This window comes from Pseudoliparis swirei, chromosome 16, assembly GCF_029220125.1.
Source record: "Pseudoliparis swirei isolate HS2019 ecotype Mariana Trench chromosome 16, NWPU_hadal_v1, whole genome shotgun sequence".
Classification (NCBI taxonomy): domain Eukaryota; kingdom Metazoa; phylum Chordata; class Actinopteri; order Perciformes; family Liparidae; genus Pseudoliparis; species Pseudoliparis swirei.
The window spans coordinates 21,736,553-21,752,329 of NC_079403.1; the positions used below are offsets into that span (position 1 = coordinate 21,736,553).

General features: G+C 42.5%; 1 long non-coding RNA gene across 1 annotated transcript in view; it reads right to left on the reverse strand.

The window, feature by feature from the left end:
* Positions 1–6,756, reverse strand: part of LOC130206466 (uncharacterized) — a 49,842-nt gene extending 43,086 nt beyond the window's left edge. The window contains exon 1 of the long non-coding RNA XR_008834106.1: positions 6,706–6,756. This is a non-coding gene — a long non-coding RNA (uncharacterized LOC130206466). The remainder of the gene's footprint in view (positions 1–6,705) is intronic.
* Positions 6,757–15,777: the final 9,021 nt, after the last annotated feature.

Consider the following 15,777-nt stretch of genomic DNA (forward strand, 5'->3'; position numbering starts at 1 on the left):
AGTTGCAGCCAAATAGTTTGACATCAGCTGGAAGGAGAAACCTATAAAGAAAAAAAATCTGTCAACGTTTCTCAAGCGGAACCGTCAAACTGAGCAGAGCGCAATGCATAAAAGGAGGTTTAATGAATAAAAATCTAAAAATGAATGAAGACTAATTGGCATGTTAGACGGAAACAAGGAGCAGATGCGTACTGAAACAAATCTCCTGAGCAGAAGTTGGATCAGAGCATGTCTGCGTTGTCAAAAAAAATAGAAAAGTGCACCAGTAGCATCTTAATTAGTGTACTATCAACCATCAGCAGGCCTCCCCCTGCATTACCGTGCATCTCCGGCCACATCGGGGCTGATTATTCTAATGATGTCTAAACCTCTGTCCGGACATTATTCACACATCACGGAGCTTGGCTTTGTTATCTCCAACCGCAAAGCCTCTTGTCTCCCCGAATCCACAAATTAAATCCGGAAAAAAAAGGACTCGCTTAAAGGGTTCTCTGTTGTCATGCCGCATTCAAGTCACCTACTCACGCTATTAGGTGAGCTGCAATGTTCGTTTTCCGATAGGCAGAGAAGAAAACGTTGAATAAAAATGCGTTCCCCTTTTGTTGTCTCCGAGCAAGAATTAGGGTTTAAAGCCCTGCTGGAGGCTATATGTTTATTAAACCCAGCGACATTAGTGTCGTACATAACAACCAGCATGCCGGTGCCACGGGCAAGGCCATGGGAGAAGGGTTTATCTTAAAGCTGACACAAATTTGCTTTTGCGTTTCCATGGCAATCTTTCTTTGAGATATTTTGGATTTGGAAGAAAGCTCATGGACTGTCTCAAATAGGTCTCTGCTCCCCGTAAACTGTGCTTTGTGAATTAATTCAGTTCATAAATCACGACAACTCATTACATTTTGATGTTGTGTAAAAATATCAAATAGAGAATCTCCCTCATACTCAATTTATCCTATTCCCATCTTCATCCAGGCGCTCCCATGTACCCTTTATGTAAATATAAATACCTCCTCACTACGATAACTTTCTCGCTCTTTTTATACGTCAGCTGACTTCCTTAAAAGGCATCCCTGAACCTCCTGGCATGAGTTATTCACCAGTTAACATGTATTAATATCTGTCGGTGTAAATATGAGAAGTGCACTGAAATATGCTAATAATACTCCTATTATGTTAAACAAATATATATCAAGTGTCAAAGGGAGAGATTGTTCAAATACAAACAGGATAGTCAAACAAGGTAATACATCAGCAGGAGGCAGATGTAATAATAATAATAATATGACGTCAAAAACAAGTTTTACATTATACAACCAGGACGTCTCACTTCCAACTCGTCCTTTCAGAAGCCAGGTCAGCGACCCTGAGTGTGTGATGCACCCTTCAGCGTCTTCGTGAGATGCACCCGGCTTCCAACTAACACAGCTGTGTCATAATTATACAGCCAGAGTAAAAATAAAAATATATCATAATAGTTCCCAGTGCTTAAAACATTTAAATTATTTAATTTTGAACAAAACTAGTGATAAAACTAGAACTGGCACTCGGTAGAGCGCATACCTTCGCATATCACAAGATCGGGCATTGAATGATGAATATTTTGTCATTAGTTGCATGCCAATTGGATACAAATTTGACCTTTGACCCTATCGATCCCAAAATCGAATCAAATGGTCCCCGGATAATAACTTATCATCCCACCAAATTTCATGCGATTCAAAGAATATTTTGACCCTTTCATGACCTTGACCCCGATCGATCCCAAAATCTAATCAAATGGTCCCCGGATAATACCAAATCATCCCACCAAATTTCATGTGATTCGGTTTAATACTTTTTGACTTATGCGAATAACACGCACGCACGCATACAAATACACGGCGATCAAAACGTAACCTTCCGCATTTTCAATGTGAAGGTAATAACAAAGAAGTCGGGTGTTCCTCTTCCATACGATGCTTTAGATATTCTCGCAAGTTACAGACCGGAGCGATGTGACGTGTTGATATAGAATCGTACACATTGTAGTGAAATATACATTTACAGTAAGAGAATGTTGACTGTTGCCTGTACGCTGGCTGCAGGACGGTTGCGTTGTTCTTAGTGTTATTGCCGCGAGAATAATCTCACAATACCAAGCACAAGCAAACTATCAACACCAGAGTGTGTCTGTGACTGTGTGCCAAAGGATGAGCGTGCGCTTTGCACAAACAGCGCAGCAGATGACTGTTCTGAACGAGAGCCATACGTAAACATTCCTCGCGAACGCGATGGAGTCTGTGGGTCTCGTGTCACGCCGACGCAGCCGAGTGTCTCCGTGGAGATCGCAGTAACGCGCACTTTAAACCAGACCCGCTGTATCAACTGTCGGCTCCAATGTTCTGTCTACAAACTGAAGTATCACTAATGAATGGTTCCATAATAACTGTGTTTCGGAGAATTTGTGGAACCCTAAAGAGGTGATTGTGGGTCAGTGGTTAGCAGGTCCGTCTTTCAATCAGGGGGTTGGCGGTTCAATCCCCACCCTAGTCGATGTGTCTTTCAGCAAGACACTTAACTCTGAATTGCTCCCTGTAGCACGGTGTATGTCAGTGTATGAATGTAACATGATTGTAAAGGTGCGTTCACACGAAAAGCGATGCGATTTTTTGCGTCGCCCAAAACGCGTGAGTTTACTCGCTCGACCATTTGCCGTGTTCTCGCCATCAGCGTTGAGACGCTCTGCGAGGGGCGGGGCTTATCTCCGTGTCTCGTCTCCGTAAAGACCGTTATCATCTCCTTCATCCACCAGAATAACTAACCACTAGTTCTGCTTTATACTTGTTGTGGACGTCCCACACACTGACGCCCTCGTGTTTGGGTTCATGACATCATCCGTAGGCTCACTCAGCTCGGTCACTTTCACCGATGAAGTTACCGTTACGTCTGAAAGACTTCCGCTTCCAGCGCTACGAGAGCGGAACATCTAAACGCGGCTTATTGTGTTTATAACATTATTATCCTTCTCGTTCTGATTCAACAGCGGCGGGACAGCGATGACGCGCGGCGCAACTCGAGAGCTGATTGGCCCGAGTTGCGAAATTACCGCCTCAAAACTTGAAATATGTCAACTCGGGCGAAAATTGCACCGCTGTAAACGCGTCGGCCACATCGCGTCGCCCCAAATGCGCCGCCCGGAAAAATATCGCGTCTATCGCAGCCACACGCGATTGTATGTTGACTTGTCATGGGATTATGTCGCCCGAAAAAATCGCTTCGCTTTGGGTATGATCGCACCTTAAATCGCTTTGGATAAAAGCGTCAGCTAAATGTGTCACAGTTCAGCTCCACACCTTTCCTTTTATGAGTTGTTTTCATCCTGTCTGCCTGTTTCACCAACTATCATGTCTTTCCAGATCCTGCTTCCCATCTCGTTAGTCCAACTCTCTTCACCTGTTCTCTCACCTGTCTTTGCTCTCCCACCTTGTTAACCCCTCATTCCCTTCACCTGGTCCTCATGCCCGTCTCACCTGTTGCCCATTCCCTCATTAGTCCCTGTTTATTTCGGTCCCCTCACTTGTCCTCTGCCAGATTGTCTTGTGTTTTCCAGCCCAAGCGTGTTACATATAGTGTCTATATATGTCTATATATGTCTTAGTGTTCTGTTCTTGAGTTTTCTCTGAATAAAGGATCATTATTTGCAGTTCTGTCTCCTGAGTCATGCTATTGGGTTCATGTAACTAGAGGTCAGAGGTCACGGACGGTTGACAAACACTACGATACTGCCTGCTATCGAGGTTTTAGTGTTATTACGTGGTTTAAGCAAAGCAACAAAAACTAACACAATGCAAAAGGCATTTCCAGGTTTGTACTTTAAATTGTATGACATGATACTGAGGTTCCTTAGTGACACCCACCAGGGTGCACAGGTCTGCAGCTTTTCAGTTATACCCCTTTTCCACCAACATTAGCACATTCATGTGAATATAAAAATAAAATGGAATACCTGCGAAAAATAGGCAATGTACTTCTTTCCCATCGCCAGAAGACATCATTTGACATCACGGATGCCCCGGAAAAGTATTAATAACTACGGACTGTTGCATGCATTATGCATTCAACTGGGAAAAGTACTTATACATAACAATGTTGACCCTCTTCCTCATAAATCTGCTGCTCAAAAGGTTTCAAACAGCCAGAAAAAGCAACAGGATGCAGTCGGACATCTTGGTATTTCTGGCATACTGCATTAAACAAAAGATATTGGGACATACTAAATGTTTTTCCCGGATGCAACATATTGTGGTCGTATAGTTAATGTCAGTAACTCTGTCAAACTTCAATGGCGACTGATTTGGCATGTTGGATGGGGAGGGAGGATATTAGCCGATATTATATGTAACCGCTTACATGTGTCACTGATTTTTAAATGGCATCTTCATTATACGTATTAAATTAACACTGTGGGGACAGAAAAAGTGTGACCCTCCTACACCAGGTTCCACCCCTCCAAAAACCAGCGTTGGTCTCGTATACAAATGTGTACAAACGGCAGATAATCAAACCGTAATTACAATAGCAAATAGGCAGAGAAAAAGAAAGAAAAGTGGGCTGTCCAGATCCACTAGATGAGCAATGAGTCATGCAGAGAGAACACCCACCATTCAGCATCCTGTTACATATCCCCTGGCTGACACGCCACAGAGGAAGAATTAATCTCAGACATGCCACAACATATACAGAGCCCAGATTATATTAATAAACTTAAGCAAACACTCATCCGCTTTTCTAACTTTCAGAAGTTATGTAATATGCAATTTAATCATGTGATACGGTGAATCATATCTGCAACTCCACGATACACCTACACACACACACACTCCCTACAGGGCCTTCTTAGTTCATATTCAGAAAACCATAACTTATTCCATTTCCTCTCTTGTTGTTGTTGTTTATTGGTCTTGCTGTGCTTTGCTGTGTTCTGGTAATTTAATATCATTATTTCCTTATGGGCTTTCACAAAGTGAATCTAATCCATTTGAACATAGTATGCGAACCAGCTAACGCAGCGAGCCTTCCTGTCTTGTAATACCACTTGTACCTGGAGGGGCGGTAGTGAGTCCCTGCAGCATCCAGTGTGTACAACACGAGAGGAAGAAGAGACACAGAGCTCTGACTAGCAGCTCTACTCCACTGAGCGGGGTCAGACAGTCTCCCCGGTGTCATAACCTTCGCATTGAAAATGCGGAAGGTTATGTTTTGATCGCCATGTATTTATTTATATATTTGTATGCGTTTATATATTACTAGCATAACTCAAAAAGTATTAAACCGAATCGCATGGAATTTGGTGGGATGATTGGATATTATCCGGGGACCATTTGATTAGATTTTGGGATCAATCGGGTCAAATGTCAAGGTCATAAAAAGGTCAATATCTTCTTTTTACCATATGTCTTTTTACCATGTCAATTTTTATCCAATTGGCATGCAACTAATGTCAAATTGTTCATAATTCAATTCCCAATCTTGTGATATGCGAAGGTATGCGCTCTACCGAGTGCCCGTTCTAGTTTCATTATGAATGTGTACAGCTAGGGTTATTTGCTGAACATAGTTGTACTTGAGTAACAGAGAAATGGATAATAATATATCCTTCTTGGGGCAACAAATATTGGTCTCCTTAAAAGAAAAAAACGTCTGAGCTAAACATCAGATTTTATGGTTATTGCAGAAGCCATTGTACTGATTTGTGTTTATCTCGATACCATATTCCATCCAAGTGGGTACAACATAATCATGCTCCTGCCGATGGATCAAATGATGCTGATCATAATGAAATAAACTGTTGATCTTGTTGACATGTTGCTGAAATTATGATGATTACGATGATGTAGTAATGATGTCAGGGGTCGGTAACTCTATATGTAGACTTCATCTTGACTCCAGCCAGGTGTGTTTGGCAAGAGAGCGGAAGGTCAAACTATTTGTCAACCGTCTTTAAAGAAAGGCGAGGTGTTTCTGTTTAAGATTAATTTCATTTATGTTTCTGTTGCTGTTGGAAGTATCGTAGTGACACTACGAGAGAATGCGCGTTGATTTACCGACCGCTCCCACAGTTATTATTATAATGCATCAACCAGATGGGCTGCCAATAAAAAGCCTCCCCATCCTCACTTCACTGGCATGTTTGCACCAATTAGTCGGCCTGCTTGATTTTTATAGGACGACAGAATGTACAATGAGTGATGATGACGAAGGTCACAAAAATTCTCTAAATACCCAATTTCCTAAAGGAAATGGAAAAGAGAGCAGAAAACAAGAATCAGACATTCCCCACGTGGCTTCCAGTCAGAAGAACAGACAGCTCTTGTGTTGAAAAAAGGAGCTGGTGGCTACAGCCTCACACAGCCATGCCTCCTCTCTGTTATATTACTGTCACAATGTGGACTCCTTCCAGAGACACACAGTCCTCACGCACAACCTCAGGGCACAACGTGTTTACAGCAGATAGATTTACACACACATCTGTGCTTCCTTGTTGACGAGAAAGCACAGACGGAAAGAGGCATCCCCGATGGCCTCCCATCCCCCTCTGCCTCCCATCTCTTCCCCCTTCCCCTCTCCTTCTTCTTCCTCTCCCGTGTCTCTGTGTAAGGCTGCAGCATCCGTCACGAAAGGCAGAAAAACACAGCGAGAAAATGGAGGGATTGCTCCAGCGTTTACCTTTGAGTGTAGGGAGAGATGTGGGCTTTGATTCAGAGCTCAGATGCTGCTGCTCCTCAGCCTCGGCTAACAACATCACATGACCAGACCACCTGCTCATGCTGCCCGGTCATATGACCGGATTAGTCCCCGGCAAGGATCTCTGGGATTTGTAGTTGAGCGGGAATGGGATTATATATTCTAAATAGGATCCTGTGTGGTTAAAAATTATAACTGAAAGTATAAGTGCAAGGTGTGAATTCACTTGTTAGATCGGAGATGAATATTTTTTAAATATGTTGATTACATTTCATTTTAATGTATTTGAACAAGCGGAGCAAAGACGATATAAATTGTCCATTACATTTTATTTTACATATGGGGACTGTAAATTGTGTGATTATGTTTAATAATGCAGTAAATGGTAACATGAGGGCGAGAAGAAACATAAAAATGTCCACTTATTCATTATAATTAAAAATGTTTTGAAGATATACTTGATCATAATAGGATGACATTGTAATATGAATGATGATGATGCATAATGATAATCCCCATAGCACAAATGTAATTAAATGTGTTTGAACAAGTGGAGAAAAGTCAATATATAAATTGTCCATTACATTTTATTTTAGATATGGAGACTGTAAATTGTATTATTATGTTTAATAATGCAGTAAATGGTAACATGAGGGCGAAAAGAAACGTGCAAAAATGTCCACTTATTTATTATAACTATAATTTGTTTGTGTATATATATATACTTGATAATTATAGGATGACATTGTAACATGAATGATGATGACGAATAAAATGATAATTCCCCACAGCACAATATCTCAATGACAAAGCTCTTTTGATCCGACAGCCATATTAGTCATAATCATGTGAGGACGCTGAAAGACAATGAGCATTGATCAAGATTCCCGGAAACGTGCCAGTGTGAGCCAGCTGGCTTGTGTTCAGCTGGACAGCGATACCCACAGGATACTCTGAAGTGACGAGGATAAAAGATCAATAATCAGGAGACAATAAAGATGGCAGAAAAAGACCAAACAAGAACAGCAAGATCAACATTATTAGAAGCAGTGATGCTATGACATAATGACGTCCAAGGGTTAGTTACCATGCAAAGAAATATGAAACTATACACATTTAACAAACCATACTTGTACCAAGCAGCTTTAATCGAGCACACTGTTAATACATGGTATGCGCTCTAGAAGTCAATGGGTTCTTTGATGGGTCTTTGGTTAGTTGCCTGAATAAGGTCTGTGGTGAACGCAAGCTTTTAATAGTTTCAGATTTTGTTCATTAATATAAAATGTCAGTAAATACCCTACTCATCATTTTGAAGCTGTTAGGTGTCATAATAAAAGGTTGCTAAGTGGCTTAATTAACAAAATTCCTGTTTTATTTTGAAGTCCCTGTCTCTCGTGTCGTCTGTTTCCCTGCATTTCCTGTCCCTGTGATTGTCTACCCTGGTCCTGATTGTTTCCTCCTGTGTGATTGCTAGCCCCGCCCTCGTTGTGTCCACCTGTGTCTCGTTCCCCAGTGTCCAATCACCTCCACCTGCCTGTGTATTTAAACCCTGTTTGTCACCTTCCCCAGTGTGGTGTCGTACGGTTTAATTTGTCCAACTGGTTAGTTCATGTCTGTGCGTAACCTGTTTTCTGTAAAGAATTAAAGGACCCATATTATGCCCATTTTTCCACAAGTTGATATGGTTCCTTGGGGTCTTAATGAAATGTTTGTGACATATTTTGGTCAAAATACCACAAGAATCATTTCAAACAGCACCCTTTTTACTAGTGATGGTGAGATGAAGCCTCATGAGGCATCGAACCACTTCAGCCAATTGGTTCGAGAAAGGGTTCATTTCTCGAAGCTTCATGTGCTCACGAAACCACCTACTGGCCAAGTGCATAATCACAGGCAGCTGTATCTGAACCACATAATGTGATGCATTGAATTTTGTTGTCTGTTATGGCTGTTGGGAATGACTGAATGCTGATGGAAATGTCACGCTTGCCTATCTTCAAAACTTGAGAGCCCTGTGTTATGTCACTTTAGGAAAATGGCATGGGCTTAAGCAGGCAGAGGACAGTGAACGTGTGTGTGTAACTAGGAAGAGGGGACTGAATATGCTTGTGTAACTTGGACAGTGATGTACAGGACAAGGGATATTTTATTCAGAAATAACAGTTTCTCAACAGTTCCATCTTATCACCTCTCCTAACTCTCCAAACTATCTCTCTCTCTAAACTCTCCAAACTCTCAACCAACAACCCACATGTTGAATGGAGCCTGAGGGGTTTATATTGCTGTCAAACCTCCCGGCAATATCTGAACCACTTCCCGAAGCAGTCACGTGGTATAGCCGGGCAGCGAGGCTTCGGACGTCATCATTTTTGGCCTCCCCAATGAAGCAAGCCTCGACGCGCGAGGCCCCCGCCCTTACTCCACACACACACGTCGGCAGCCGGCACATCTCGTAACAACACTACTTTTTACCCTGTCAAAAACACCTCCCCACAGATTAATCTGTTTTGAGTGCCTGTTCCTTTAAATGCTAATGAGCCAGCTCCCCCTCCCCCTCCCCTCCTCCACGAGATGCGCTCGCCTAGCTGCTGCCTGCCCAGCTAGCCATTACCTTTGTAGAAATATGGCTACTGCAGATGAAGATAGCGTCGTGCAACCATATCGTTTTGAACCAGAGTCAGACCCTGAACAAGAAGAGGCTCCCGAACAAGTTCGAGAAGTTAGGGCTCAACAGGACGTTTCTGAATGTCACTTCTACATTTCTTTGTACATTGGCTAAGGTCTCAGTCTTGTTAGCGGTTTTGAGAGCATAGTGGTGCTAGAGATTCGAGGACGTGAATAGTGTGTGCATGTATGAGTATGTAGCAAATACAGTGTGTTTATGTAAGTGACTGTTTGTGAAAGTGTTTGTGTAAATGCAAGTAACGGGAACACCATAAAGATATAAATGCTACATGAGTTCCATCTGTAAACGAAAGTGACCAAGCAGGGGCGGAGGTAACGTTTTTACCTCCATTAATTAGCGTTTAAACCTTGTTTACTTATTAAATCATTGTATTTGATGACTTATGGCTTATTTGATGACTCATGTCTGTAATATGAACACAACTTTCAAATAAACTTTACCTGCAAAGTTGTGGTGGGGGGCGGTCCAAGGCCATGGAGCAAGACTCCCTACATGGGCGTGCTTCAAAATCTACGTAGACGTTGGTGGTGATCCCATTTGACGCACTCAAGCAAATCGTTTCTGATATAGAGGAACCACAACAAGCCGCATGAGGTTTTTTTTTCCGGCGTTTTTGTGTTGGGAGACATGCCAGATACCCAAATTAACGTATAGAAGCACTAAAAAAGTGGAATTTTCATAATATGTCCCCTTTAAATCTTCTATGTAAATGTTGGCTTTTGGGTCCAATCTCTCTGGCTATGCCATCCTGACAGCCAACGCAATGGTAACTTCCTGGTTGGGTTACACAAATATGTATTAAATCTTACGGACACAATGCGTAGGATTTCACGCTCCAAGTTTAAGACATGTGAGGGATGGTGTGTCCATATTTGCTCATAACATGGAGTGTCTTTTCAAAATAAACTTCCATCTTCACATGAAGTTAGCTGAAGGTATGAACATCTGGGGCACCTGTGGCTGTGCCTACGGTGTGTGAATGTTAATTACCGCTGATGTCCAGGTGGAATCTTAGCTCCTCCCATCAGTCCCCTCCAGACTGGCCGGCAAGCTGATTGAGCTGGGACTGAACACCCCCCTGTGTGCTTGGATCCTGGACTTCCTGACCGCCAGGCCACAGGTGGTCAGGGTGGGCAGACACACCTCCAAACCCCTCACCCTGAACACAGGATCCCCCCAGGGTTGCGTCCTCAGCCCCCTACTGTACTCCCTGTACACACATGACTGTGTGGCCAGGTTCAGCTCCAACACCATCATCAAGTTTGCGGATGACACAGTGGTGGTGGGCCTGATCTCCGACAACGACGAGAAGGCCTACCTGGAGGAAGTTGCTGATCTGTCACTCTGGTGCCAGGACAACAGCCTCATCATGAATGTCACCAAAACTAAGGAGCTGATTGTGGACTTCAGGAGGGTACAACAACAGAGGACGTACTCACCACTGGGGATTAACGGGACTACTGTGGAGAGGGTGAGCGGGTATAAATACCTGGGAGTCCACATCACCGAGGATCTGACATGGTCAACAACACAGACACTCTGGTGAGAAAGGCAAGGCAGCGGCTCTACCACCTCAGGCAGCTGAGGAAATTTAAAGTTTCCCAGAGGATCCTTCAGTCCTTCTACTCTGGAGCTGTAGAGAGCGTCCTGACAGGAAGCATCACAGCCTGGTTTGGCAACTGCTCCGCTCAGGACAGGAAGGCTCTGCAGAGAGTAGTGCGTTCGGCTGAGCGCACTATTGGAACTACACTCCCCACCCTGCAGGACTTGTACACCAGGAGGTGCAGAACCAGAGCCGGCAGGATCATGAAGGATCCTCACCACCCCAACAACAGACTGTTTCAGCTGCTGCGGTCAGGCAGGCGCCTCCGTAGTCACGCTGCAAGAACAGAGAGACTGAGACGGAGTTTCTTTCCTCAGGCCATCAGGATTGTGAACTCCGACCTCACCAGGACCCCCACATAGACCCACACAACTGCCCCTCTTAGGCACACACACACACACACACACACTTACTGTAAATATTGTGGTGTTTTTTATTGTAAATAGTGTGTACTTGTTGCCCTTGTACATTCCTGCTGAGCATTGCCACTTTCATTTCACTGCACACCCTGTGTGTGTATGTGACAAATAAAACATCTTGAATCTTGAATCTTGAATGTCATGTCGTGTTACAGTCCTTTTGAGTATTCGGAAGTATAGAAAAGCGCGATACAAGTACAGGTCCATCTGTCTGCTGTGTTGTAGTTGTAGTGGTCAATTCTTCATATCAATCCCTGAGACGGTCGTGCTAAACAAGATGTACATCCTAGACAATGTTGTATAACACCCATAATATATTCTACTCAATGAGGGACATCTTTGAGATCTCATTATATTTAATGTCTCCATATTTCTGAGGTCGCAGTGACTGATGTTTCAGATCATTACTGTGTTTTCTCTAAATTACCATCTCCACTGACGCCAGAATTCAAACCGCTACATCCACAAAAACCTTTTGGACGTTATTTGCCGAAGCTTTTTACTCCCACGCCGGCTTTGACTCCCGTTTCTGTAAATTATTTTGTGAGCATCTTTAATACTTCGACTCTGAATGCTATTGATGAAACGAGACAGTCCAGGTTCATTATGCTATCTTAATTTCGTTGATATCAAACCATTTGTACCTTGTTTCCATGAAATGATCATGTAGCTTTATATATGTATATATATATTGAATTTTCTATTCAGCTTTCCTCATGTGATTTTATTTAAATGTCCATACAAATATGTGAATTGAACCACGTCTGTTGAAAACCTTCTCGGCATGAGTCACTTCTGAGCTGTTATCCATCAAGACATGCAGTTTCTTTTAGATACAATTCTTCAGAAAAGAAAAGAAAACTGTCAAATGACCATGACTTGTGTGCAACCACTAAAGACTCCTCTGGTTCAGGTGGCACATTTCTAGCAATGTGCTGAATTGAGTCCAATTGAATTGCCAGGACGGGGACTACTTTGTGTCAAATTAGTCATTATAAATTTGAGCGAATAGAACTCGAACGTGAAGTTCCTCAAGGGTCCATTTTCGGGCCTCTTCTGTTCGATATGTACATGTCCTCCCATCCTCAGATTATACCATCTCCTGCCATATGCAGATGACACAACTCTACATAACAATGTTTTTGCTTTTTATTGTTCATACTATTCGTACCTTGTTTCCTGTCATTTTCCTTGTTTCCATTAAATGATCATGTAATGTTCCACTGAACAGAGTAGAAGGAGTTGAGTTGGCAAACAAGTTGGCGTGGTCATCGAACCATCGATGGGAGAAGACCGGAGAGAGGTCTTCAGGACTTGGTTTCAAGTAGTTCACTAAGTTTGAGATGTTCTCTCGAGTAAGCTAGTAATAGACATGCTTCATACTGTCTGGAGCGGAAACAATCATCCACCTTAAAGGAGGACGGCGGCAGCAGAAATGGCGAAATGTTTGCCATGTCAGAATATATATATATAATTTTCTATTCAGCTTTCCTCATGTGATTTATAAAAAATATCCATAGAAATATATGAATTGAACCACGTCTGTTGAAAGCCTTCTCGGCATGAGTCACTCCTGAGCTGTTATCCATCGAGACATGCATTTTTTTTTTAGATACAATTCTTCAGAAAAGAAAAGAAAACCAAATGACCATGACTTGTGTGCAACCACTAAAGACTCCTCCGGTTCAGGTGGCACATTTCTAGCAATGTGCTGAATGGACTCCAATTGAATTGCCAGGACGGGGACTACTTTGTGTCAAATTAGTCATACAAAATTTGAGCGAATAGAACTATGATGTGGAGTTCCTCAAGGGTCCATTTTCGGGCCTCTTTTGTTCGATATCTACATGTTCTCCCATCCTCAGATTATTGAAATTATACCATCTCCTGCCATATGCAGATGACAATACTCTACATAACGTTGTTTTTGCTTTTCATTGTCTATTAAATATAAATTAAAATCTGATATCTTTTCCCGGTGCTGGGAGGCACTTTGGATTGCCTTGTATCTGAGTAGTTCTATAAATGAAATTGCTGTGCCTTACATAGCTATAAGGTCACAACTCCGACACTTGTTGCTCTCTCACGCCTCCTTTCAAACTCCCTTTAACAGACAGGAAAAGTACAGAAAATAATAGCTATGTAAGATTAATATTGAGGAGTGTATTGTGTGCTCTGAGTGTATGACTTTTCAAACACCAGGTTTTAATATTCTACGTGTATGTGGGTGCATTTGTGTATTTCATGCAGTGAGCTATCCAAAGTTTGAGGAGGTTGAACAGAGATGTAAGATTGATTAAATGGACCTACAGAACCAGTTTATGCTTCACATGATCATTTTAACAGTGTGTGCTCGTACTCAGTCAGGCCTCTGAGTACTTTCTGTCCTTGTAGTAGACACGTGAAGGTGCTGCCGGAGCAAATGGTCCAATGTGTTTTGTCTTAATAGTCCTATCGACTGGAATAAAAGAAACAAAAGAAATGGAGAAGGCTGTCCGGTCCATCAGCCAACCTCGACTGACAGTGGACTCAGTAACTGAAGCCAGGAGTACGTCTGCATGTATTTGATTAGATTCTGATTCTGCATTTTTAACCTAGTTGCAATAGAGAGCATGAGACGTCTGTGCTGAACAGAAAATGCATAGCTATCGCTAATTTGCAACCATGGTCCCCCCCATTGGGATTTCACAGACGGGTAAATCCTACAAGCCAGTTGCTCTCCATGGCTCATGTAAACAGAAAAAGGATTGGCCCAGATTTGGGATGAGAATGCTCAGATTTGGCTCAGACTGGCTGTCCAGCTGGGTTCACCGTCACTCTTTAGCTTGGGCATCTGTGACGAGGTGGTGTGGTCTTTTGTTGTCTGCATGTAACGAGAAGATACTAATCATTAATGAGCTGCTACAGGGTGTTCGGCGAAGACAAATGAAACCATTAAATGCATGTAAAAGTATCAAATATTCATAATGTACATGGTTAACAATTTACACGCGATGTGCGCACACGAGGCCGATGCATGGAATATGTGGTCTCGTGAAATCACTGCCCTCACGTTGAAGATTACAAATGATGTCGCTTCCCCACTGAGTGCTTTTATAAAGCAGGAACAGATCCAGAGGAGGCTGAATAATCCCTCCTTTAAGTACAACGGAGGTGAAATTTCAAGATAAGCGAGACATTATTATGGAACATATAACATTACTGACTCTTAAACCAATAAAAATTCTCCAGGAAAGATTAATTGATTCCAATAATAGTTCAAAGAGAAGCTTTTTTTAAACCGGCAAGTTTATGTTAATGTCTATATGAGCATCCTGCATGATGCAGACCAAATGTTATGTAACGTCACACATTATCGTGATAAGAATTCAGAAAAACTGTTGGCGTTGTATGTTTCCGCAAAACACGGGATAGGTTGAAAGTTGAAGTTTATGAACCTAAAATAAGATTAGATAATCCATTATTAGTCCCACAGTGGGGACATTTCAGGATTACAGCAGCGGGTGCACATTAGAGCATTAATACAAATAAAAGATCAAAACACAATCACAATACTAAATATACAGAGGAAACTAAATATATACACAAGGCAGTGACCAAAGTGAATTTCCAGCAGGTTAAATGTGTTTTTATGGAGCTAAAAAGGGGGATGGATTGGAAATGTACCTCCTATCCAAAACATTAGCACAAACCAACCGGAATTAATTCACCATTAATCATCAGAATAGCAATCATCATTTTGTCTTGGGACTACAAACTCATAACCTGTTTGGTTTTCATTTCCTCAAACACCGGAGGTTTTTCTGTTTTGAGGCATCGTGTTTGCTTAACTCCGGTATTAAAATTCCCCTCAGCTCCGTGCTGCGCTTTGTCGTGCGGTTGAACCCTGCTCTGCTCCAACTGCTGCAGCTTTTAGAACCACAAACTGGGATTTTTTTTTTCAGGGTCAGTGTGTCGACAGAGACATCTGCCTCACTGACACCCAAAGTGACCTTCACACCCTCCGGCTGTCTGATCTGTACGGTGCATATGGCAAGAAAAAACTGCAGAGATCGTGGCCAGCTGTCCCGTCCACAGTGAGACTGATATATCTAGTAATCGAGCTGTTAACGACATCTTCTGGAGCTCAGCCAGCAGCCAGTGTTTTATGGGACGTGTGTGTGTGTGTGTGTGATGATGGACGATTCGCCGCTCTTTACTCCATCTTCATGCTGTCAGTTGTGTGAAACAAGCTGCCCCGCTCCGCCCTAAAAACCCTTTTGGTGTGTGACAGTGAGGTTTGACACAGGCTCTCATCGTGTACCGCCCCTTTAAGGCTGAAGCGCCTTGGAGAAGTGCTTTTA